The sequence below is a fragment of the Acinonyx jubatus genome, chromosome A3, assembly GCF_027475565.1.
Source record: "Acinonyx jubatus isolate Ajub_Pintada_27869175 chromosome A3, VMU_Ajub_asm_v1.0, whole genome shotgun sequence".
Classification (NCBI taxonomy): Eukaryota; Metazoa; Chordata; class Mammalia; order Carnivora; family Felidae; genus Acinonyx; species Acinonyx jubatus.
Genome location: NC_069388.1, coordinates 20,783,800 through 20,792,700, shown reverse-complemented (window position 1 = coordinate 20,792,700; position 8,901 = coordinate 20,783,800). Strand labels below are relative to the sequence as shown.

The 8,901-nt window shown below is 52.6% G+C and overlaps 1 long non-coding RNA gene and 1 other non-coding gene across 2 annotated transcripts; both read left to right on the top strand.

Moving 5' to 3' along the window:
• Positions 1 to 2,277: 2,277 nt before the first annotated feature.
• LOC106974501 (uncharacterized) lies at positions 2,278 to 6,641 on the top strand. Its single transcript, XR_008289111.1, has 5 exons — positions 2,278 to 2,433; positions 3,064 to 3,218; positions 4,467 to 4,536; positions 6,072 to 6,179; positions 6,267 to 6,641. It is a non-coding gene; the product is annotated as an uncharacterized LOC106974501 (long non-coding RNA).
• Positions 5,204 to 5,337, top strand: LOC113602628 (small nucleolar RNA SNORA71). The gene has a single exon (XR_003424108.1). It is a non-coding gene; the product is annotated as a small nucleolar RNA SNORA71 (small nucleolar RNA).
• Positions 6,642 to 8,901: the final 2,260 nt, after the last annotated feature.

Below are 8,901 nucleotides of genomic sequence, written 5' to 3'. Positions count from 1 at the left end.
GCAGTGAGATGTCGAGGTAAGACCCCATCCAGTTCCTAACTGAAAGGGTGGGCCTACGCCGGCTGGCTCCATCTTGTTCTGTGTCCTTCACCTAGACCACGCCTCCTCCCTTTGAGTGACCTCTCGCTCACCCATTCAAGCTTCCTGATCAAAACACGCCCCTTCCCCAGCCAATAGGCTGAGGCCACGCCCCTTCCCCAGCCAATCGGCTGCCCCTAGACCCCTATAAAATCTTTGTGCTTTTGAAACTCTCTCTCCCTGGTATCTCACCGCTGCGTCGGTGCAGGTAGGTGACTGAGCTCGAGCTAGCTCAAATAAAGGCTCTTTTGCTTTTGCATCGGACTCGGCTCCCTGGTGGTCTTTGGGGATCACGAATTCTGGGCACAACACTAACTACTTCACATACTATTCCTCTGCCCCTTCCCCGACTTCAGCTTCAGATTCTTCTTCCTTCCTTTTCCCTGAACTTCTTCCTGTTCTCCCTTTCTACGTGAGCCCTTCAATAACCTACCAAAGCATATCACTTCCAAGAAGCCACCTTTCTGGAAATTAATAGAGGGATAACTCTATTCATGGTTCCACAGCTGCTTTTTGGATCCATACTTCCTCACATTCACCATGCAAAATCAAGGAAGAAAGTATGACCTACCCAGCTTGGGTCTCACATCCAGTTTTTTGTCAGAGGAGGGCAGGACACCATAAGTGACATTTACAACTCGATTGAATTCAACAGGAAGAGTGCCACAAGAAAACCAGGGAGAAAGAGTGACTAGGTCCAAACTCTGGATAGTCCAGCCACTTAATATCCAGATTCTCATGAAAATAGGCAAGTTGTTGGTCCTAGTTTTTCCAAGAATACCTCTAAATGTAGGCATTGAAATGTAATGTTGTTGGCTGGTCATGGTCTGTATCACATGAGGAAAGCATTCGTTTAATCCAAGTATGCCGAAATATACTTTTCTGGTCAGGAATAGAAATGAAGTATTACCAAAAAAAGAGAAATTAAATATTACCAAACACATTTTTAAGCACCTATTAAATTGCTCTTAGATTGATTTCTGGGTTTGAATTGTGACTCTGATATCTTCTGTTTAGGAGAAGCAATTTGCCACGGGCCCTGTGGGCATGCGAACAATGCAAGGCCGTTGACTCCTTTTTCCCCCAGGCCCTTTCTTAGAGCTGTGTTTGGCAGTGAGCAAACCTTGAAGGATGAGATAAAGTCTCCTCCCACACTAAAAGCAGGCTTACTTCTGTTTGCTCCAAGTGGCAAATCCCCCAAGCTCAGTGTTCCTCTTTTGTAACACTGTAATGCATTGTGTGTCCAGGCAGCCATCATGGGCCCTGCACCACTCCATGGGACCTCGGAGGCATGGAAACCAACAACATCAAGAAACTTAAAGCCCTCTCTGCTTTGCCACAGTAATAAGGTCCTCAGACTGCCTCAGGAATTTTCTGTCCTCTGCCAGCACCTACCAAACAACAGGCTAACCGGTTAGCTCACAAGTAGGGTTCATTCTCAGATCATGCACACTTCTTAACACGTTAACTGCGTGATCTTGTATACATGAATTAAACTTTCTGAGCTTTTGTTTCCTCATCGGCAAAATTAATAATAGTAGGGTTTATCTTATATGATTGACGTGACTAAACGAATCAAAATGCCTGGAATATTGGGTGCATTCAACACTTAGTCATTATTAGTTGATATTATGGTTGTAGCTGTCATCTGTAGCGTTGATGGGATGGGGCATTGCAGTGACAGCATGCTATGAAAAACACTGTTACACCATTTCCTCGGGCAGGCCGTTGCTGTCGGCCCTGGCTAAGTAGGTCCCCACTATTATACCACCATGCCCACTTCCTTTGTAGCACTTGTCATGATTTTAAATTATTGCATTTGCTGATTCATTATCTCCACAAGAATATACCAGCAACAAAATATATCAGAACCCTGTCTTCTGCAATACATGTCCAGTGCTTAGCCCAGTCCCTAACATGAAGTAGCCGCTCAGTATATTTTTTCTGTGCGGATGGGAGTCTAGATGAACATCTAGATGGATGAATGGATGAGTGCGTAGGTGGAGGGATGGATGAGAAAGTTGGTGCCCTCTATTTTCTCTTAGGGGTAAATGGATGGATGGATGGATGGATGGATGCGACGATGGGAATGTGAAGGGTTGGATACTTGGCGGGTCAGATATTGACCTCCTATCCACCAGGGGGTGATAAGAGGCAGCGCGCGCGCGTTCAGCCCGGAGATGGCTCTCTAGGGCGCAGCCCGCCGTCGAGCTGCATTTCCGCCGGCGCGGTCCGGGTGTAGCAGTTTCCTGCGGCAGTGGCTGCTTCCCAAATAGTCCTGAACGATTCCGGGGCGTGCCGCACCGTCTCGCGCCGTCCCCTCTGACCCTGCCGGTGACAGGCCCGGCTCCCCGGGTGAGTCGCTGCGGGGCCGCGATGCACAGGAAACCCCCCCGCGGCCTCCCAAGGCCGGTGCATCATTCCCCCCCCCCCCCCCGACAGGAGGAGAAACTGAGGCCCGAGGGGACGGGGAGAGCCGGCGGAGGTCAGCCCCGATTTCAGGCCCCGCTCCTGGGTCCGGGCCCAGCCCCTCCGCCGGCTGCGGACCTCTCGGAATGCGTGTCCCCGAGAATGGGACTCCTGGTCTGATCCCCCGCGCGCGGGGAAGACTCGTGTCCCGCCAACTACCAGAAGCGGGTCCGGCGACGCGCGGGCCGAGTGCCGCCGCCAGGGGTACGGAGCCCCGTGTGGCCCCGGGCCTGAAGAGCTGGGGCCGCGTGATTTTCACGCACACACCCACCTCCGGCTCTGGGCCTCGAATCCCCCAAAGCGCTTCATCGGTTGCCCACGAAGTGACCATGTGAGCGTTAGCCCGTTTTCTTGTCAACAAACAGCCTTTAAGAGAAAGCGTTAAAACCCCCGTTGTGCAGAGCGGTTGTGTGAGTTTTCAATTGGGGGCGCTCGCGGGGCCCCAGGGCGGCAGAGGCCGATTCCGGTGTCTTTGTTTTGCACTAAAGCCCCTTCCCCGTGCTGTCTCCTGCGTAGGCGTTGCGGGCTCTGGGGCTCTGTTGGAAGCAGATGGAAAGTCTCCGTTGGACGGCTTTGGGAGCTGTGCGTCAGGCAGCGCCCCCTTCTTTGCTGCAGGACCCTGAGCCGCAGCGCCGGATGTGCCCCCGCGGTGTCCAGGGGGTGAGGCCTGGGTAAGTGCTGCTGCTCAGGAGATCCTTGAGCAGGGGACTCGTTGCCTTCCTGCCACACCACGGTGGGGGGTTTGGGTGGGTGGGGGGCGTCCTGGAGCTCCTGCGGGTTCTGAGAAAGCCCCGAGGAGGCCTGGTGTGGTGGATGGGGGTGTGTCTGGGGGCCAGAGAGGTCTGGGTTCAGATCCTGCCTCAGCCTGTGGCGAGCGCATCACGTTGGCTAGGTTACGTCCTTCTGAGCTCCGCTGTGTTTTAAGTGGGGAAACTGCCAGAGCTCTGGGAGGACAGAAGTCTTGTCTGTGTTCTTTGTCTTTGAGCCCACGGTTGGTGGCCCGTAGTAGATCGTCTGTCTGTATCTGTGGGGGACTAAACAATGTAGGCGTTTTTGCCGCGAGTTGGTCTTCACGTGCTCCTTCTTGATGACGGGAGATGGCGTCTTTACATGAGATGGTGATGGCGCTCAGGGTCCTGGGCTTGGCTGGGCAGCTCTCCTCTGCCTGGGAACATAGGCTACTGACATGGGCTGCCTGTGTCTAGGTCAGTGATAGTGCAGGGAAGGGAATTGTTAAAAGCGTTTCCCCATCTTGGGAACGTCCACTCCTGTCCCTTCCAAACCTGGGGCTTTCCTGCACTTTCTCTTTCCTACCCACTTTTAGATGTCACTTGGTGCCAATGTCGGGCTCACTGGTAATTCAGGCAGAGGATTCAGGGAAAGAGTTGTCCTGTGTTTGGAGGCTCCACGTCCACACCTTCCAGGAGTTTTCCCACATCCCTTCTTCTCTGTAGACACCTTGGGCCCCCAGGGCCCTCGGGGCAGTTGTGTATACGTTAGGGTCACTGTTGGAGCTTTCACTTCTGCCCCTGCTGTTGGGAACCAGGCTATATGTGTCACTTGAGTTCTCCTCGAGGCCCAGCATAGTTGTTGTCAGACAGCCACGGCACTCCCATAAATCCGGCATTGGCGTCCTTTCCAGCCTCTCACTGGTTAATTATGCATTAATCAGCATTGGCCACCCTGTCATAGACCAAGCACTGTCTCCCCCTAGGATAGTAGGGTTAACTACTGTCCTCTCTATGAGGAAATAGCATGTCTGTTTAGGAAATAATAACAGCCGATCTTTGTCAAATGCTTACTTTACTATCTGCTAACTACTGTGCTGAGACCTTTCCTGATGCTTGCCCTGCCCTGCCCTGCCCTGGTGTGAGCAGGGACATGTTGGGGGCCCATTCTTGGGTTCTTGTCTATTGCAGATGAGCCCACTGTGTGGAGAGACATCATGGGAGTTCTATCAGGAACATTCTAGACCCCAGTGTCCTTGAGGTAAGATCTCTGGTTCTCTGGAGTGTTGGTTCCTTGCATCTGGTACCATCATGTGGGGGTTCCTAGGGGCTTCCTAAGAAGGTATAGGGGAGCTGAGAAGTGAGAAGGTAATGTCCATGAGTCCTCAGATCTGTTCCCCACCTCAGCCCCAGGTAACCTAGATCACATCTGGTCCCTGACATGTCTTCAATGGCTGCTGCAGAGGAAAGGCCTCCAGAGTCTCACTGGGTGATGAGAGCTCTCTGGGGTATCTACCTTCCCTCCCTGGAGTGACGGCAGAAGCATGTTTTTAATGGGAAACGAGTGGACCCATGCATCAGAGTCTCCCGTCCCCTGGGTTTGAATCCCCTTCTGCTGCTAAGTCAGTGATCTATTCAGAACCTTATTTTCTTCATTTAAAACAACAAACCTATGATAGTAGTGACTTCTGTGCTGCTTAAAACCACAGGATCCCTATCATTTCCAACCCTAATATTTTCCCAGTGTTTGTGTCCAAAGTGACTTTTCTTTGATTCCACTTGGCAGGGAGGTTCTATGGGGCTTTTGCAAGAAAGAGTGGCCACTCACGGGGTCCTGTGCTTGGGTGGTTTTCCCAGATTCCACCTATTCCACAGGCCAGTAGCACCTGCTCCCCTTCCTAGGTCTCTGTCTCTCTACCCTTGCATGCACCTGCATTCAGAAGCGATCACGGGCTGTCTGTGCTCTGGTCATTGATAATGCAGGGAGAGGAATTGTTGAAAGCAGTTTCCCGTGTTTGGAGGGTCTACACCCATCCCTTTCAAATGCTGGCGCTTTCGCACACTCCTGCTTCTCCCCAGCTAGTGCTGTCTGGTCTCAGGCATTGAGGGCTGCTGTGTGAGAGTCAATGACGGGAGACTTGAGCTTGGCCTTTCTCAGCTTGGCCTCCTGTTACGGGAAAACGGGCTATGTCGGTGTCGAGGTTTCGAAACTTCCTGGGGTTTAAGGAGCCAGGATGAATTCTGCATGATGACGTTACGCGATACTGGGTGGTTTATACTGATTGCCGTAACGTTTTCAAAGGGAAGTCTCTTTTTGGATATGGTGGCCCTGTGCACGCCTTTGAAGGGGTGGAACGTGATGGGAAATAGAAAGGTATTGGGTGGTGGGGGGAGCAACACGAGGAGTTTGACGCAGGGATGAGCACAAGCACTTGGGAGACAGATGTGCAGGGATGTAATAGACAGTGGAGAGAGGCTGCGGTGGTGGCCTTCACTCCCAACATGGGGGATGGGGGCTCAGTGGGAGGAGCCTCTGAGCTTGAGCCCTCCAGCCACCTCTCTACCAATTACTATATCTGCTCTTGCCCTGCAAAGGCCCAATTGTTAAGAGATCCTTTTATTTTGACCCTTCTCTGGGAACATTGAGATTCATTTTTGAGCTGTGTTTGGTGTGAAACAAAACTGGCGGCTCGTCCCTGATGAATGGGGGCATTCTCACTGATAGCAGCTTGAAGACAGTTGAGAGATACCATTGGAAACCAAACGCATGTTGTGACCCTCTGCTCTTCACCCTAGGGATGCTGCCTCGGATCTAGAGATTGTTGGAAGAATCCTTAAGGAGATGGAGCATTGGTCCTCTCAGGATGACCTGGGTCCCAGCTGCCCTGGAGGGACCTCTTCATGGTGAGTTAATGCCAAGGAGCTAAGCTGGCCTGTGTTAGTGATACAGAAGTTCCAAGCACTTGGTCTCATTGGACTTTTCTGCTTTAGATTATTTCGGAGTTGATCATGGACAGTGGCAGAGTGAAGAATGATGTCGCCACGTGAACCATGGCCAGACCTTCTTATCCTGTTGCCTCAGCACAGCCTGGAGGGACTTTTCTCTCTGCGTGAGCAGGCCAGAGGGAAAGTCCTGGGACCCTGGAGACTTGAGGTCCAGAGCTAGAGACTTCAGCTGGCTCTGCCGCTCCCCCAGCAGGTGTCACACAGCACCTGGGACCAGGAAGACTGGTTCCCTTCCACCTGAGCCAGGTGTCCAGCAGGCTCCACGTGCCCCTGCCTATTCCTCCTGTAACTTTTTACAGCCAAGAGTTTTCTGCACTGTGCATCCTTGTCCTCTCACCCACCCAATAAATCTTGAAACTGACCTCCTCGTTTTGTTTTGCTTCTCTTTTAAAACCCATACCTCCAGGGGCACCTGGGTGGCTCCGTCGGTTGAGCATCCGGCTTTGGCTCAGGTCATGATATCGTGGTTCTTGAGTTCGAGCCCTGCGTCAGGCTCTGTGCTGACAGCTCAGAGCCTGGAGCCTGCTTCAGATTCTGTGTCTCCCTCTCTCTCTGCCCCTCCCCTGCTCGTACTCTATCTCTCTACCTCTCAAAAATAAAATTAAAAAATTTTTTAAAATAATAAATTCATACCTCCATGTGCCAGCAAGGTAGGTATACAGAAAGTGGGTCACAAGCAGATCTTCCATTTTTTACTCACTGAAATGTTCCATTTAATGCACTCCTAAGGCTCAACTTAGGGGTTAGGAGTTGGGATGTAGGAATTGAAGTAGGGGTTGAACAATCCCAAGTGCTTCTGGGGGGGCTCAGGTTTGGGAGAAAAGGGAAATGTTAGAGTCATTGGCTGAAGGACGTCTGGGCCAGGGCTTTGGAAAAGAGGATGACAGTGAAGTGGACATAGAGACAGAGGAGGCAGGAGTGCTCTGAGCTCTGGGGAGGAGGGTTCCCCGGGGGAATTTCAGGGGATGGTTCTAAGCAGGGGTAGGCATGGCGTGGACGAGGAACACCGTCCCTTGGAGAACTCTGGGGCTGGGGTAGGCAAAAGCCAGGTGTCGGGATTTCTGTTACTGTTCCCACAAAGCAGGTTTGGCCTTTGAGAGTTCTGTTCGGTGAAGTAATGGCAGTGGTGTGCTAAGCACGCCTGCGCCTCACCACCTGTGGGTAGGTCCACACAGAGGAGCTCTCCCAAAGGTAGAGAGGGAGGGGCTGATTGCCCATTCCTTCCATGGAAATTGAAATCAATGATGGGGGCTGAGGTCAAACCCAGGTGGTCAGGCCTACCTTTGTGAGTTCAAGGCCTTGATGGCCTCAGTCAACAGGAGGCATTCTTGGGGGCTAAAGGATCTACTCTCCCCACCAGTTTGGGCAGAGATCCTTATTTCTGCCTCGCCCCTCTCCTCAATTCCTACCCAAGGGCCTGTCATCACCCATTATTTCTCTTGAAGAGCCCCCTCCTTCCTACTCCCCTTCTTTCTGGGCCAGTGTCCTCCAACTGTTCCCCTGGCCCTCTAGTGAAAAATGAATGCACTTTCCCCAGCTGGGCCAAAGTTCCTTCCTTTTCAGTGACGTCTAACTGTTGGTTGTGGCCTTGATCTCTGTAGACGTCTTTCCGTAATACTGACTGGCCCTTCGTTGCCAAGTAGTTTCCTGTCAGATTCGGTAGCAGATTCCTGTCCGCGTTCAGTAGCAGACCCTTCTTTATTCTGTTTGTTTTCTTAACTCCCTACACCCCCACCCCCACCCCCTGCCCTGCACCTCTGTCCTATGGCCTGGGGGATCTCTGCTGCCATTGTAGGAGGGGGCAGTGACGGAGTGTTTGGGAAGGAGGGAAGAGGTGACGTCGCCTTGGTTGCTGAAATGGTCAAGGGAGAGGAGTCTTGGGACTTTAGAGGCATGATCACTGACTGGCTTGGCCCAGGTCACCAAAACTTCCTCCCCAGTAAGCCCCACGGGTCAGGCTGTGGAAGGCCCACTCATCCTTCGCACCCTAGTACCACGACGGGATGTGGGGTCAGGGAGCTAGCACGCTGGAAGCACGTCCTGCCGTGTTGGGCACAGGATACGCTCAGAGCACAGCTCTTCTCGAAAAATAACTCGTTTACTTTCAAACTGTAAATCACCCTCACCCCCAGCCCAGCCTCTTCTGTCTGCCCTCCCCCGCCCTCTGCAACCCTTGCCCCACCTGACCCTCAGCCCTAGCGGAGACTGCCCATCCTCCAGGGTACATGAGGGACCCTCCTCACTGCCCATGGCATGCCTGTCCACCCTCCTGTCACACGCCACACTGCACCAGCACCGTAAGGCCCCAGCCATGCGACTACTGAAGGTTCCCGAACGTGCTCCCCTTTTCCCGGCCTGCCTGCTTGGGATGCACCCCCCGTTTCAGATGCTGGCCTGACTCAGCTTGCGTCACTTCTTCCAAGAAGCCTTCCTTGGCTAAACCTCCAGCCAGAGTGGATTGTCTGCCCCGCCTTTCATTCATACCAAGTGTCCACCGTGGGAGGCACGATTCTCGGAACTGGGCTACGAGAGAAGGCAAAAAAGCAACCCCCTGCCTTCATGGTCCTTTCATTTCAGAGGACTGAGACAGACCATAAACAACGTCCTAAACTGTGTAGTT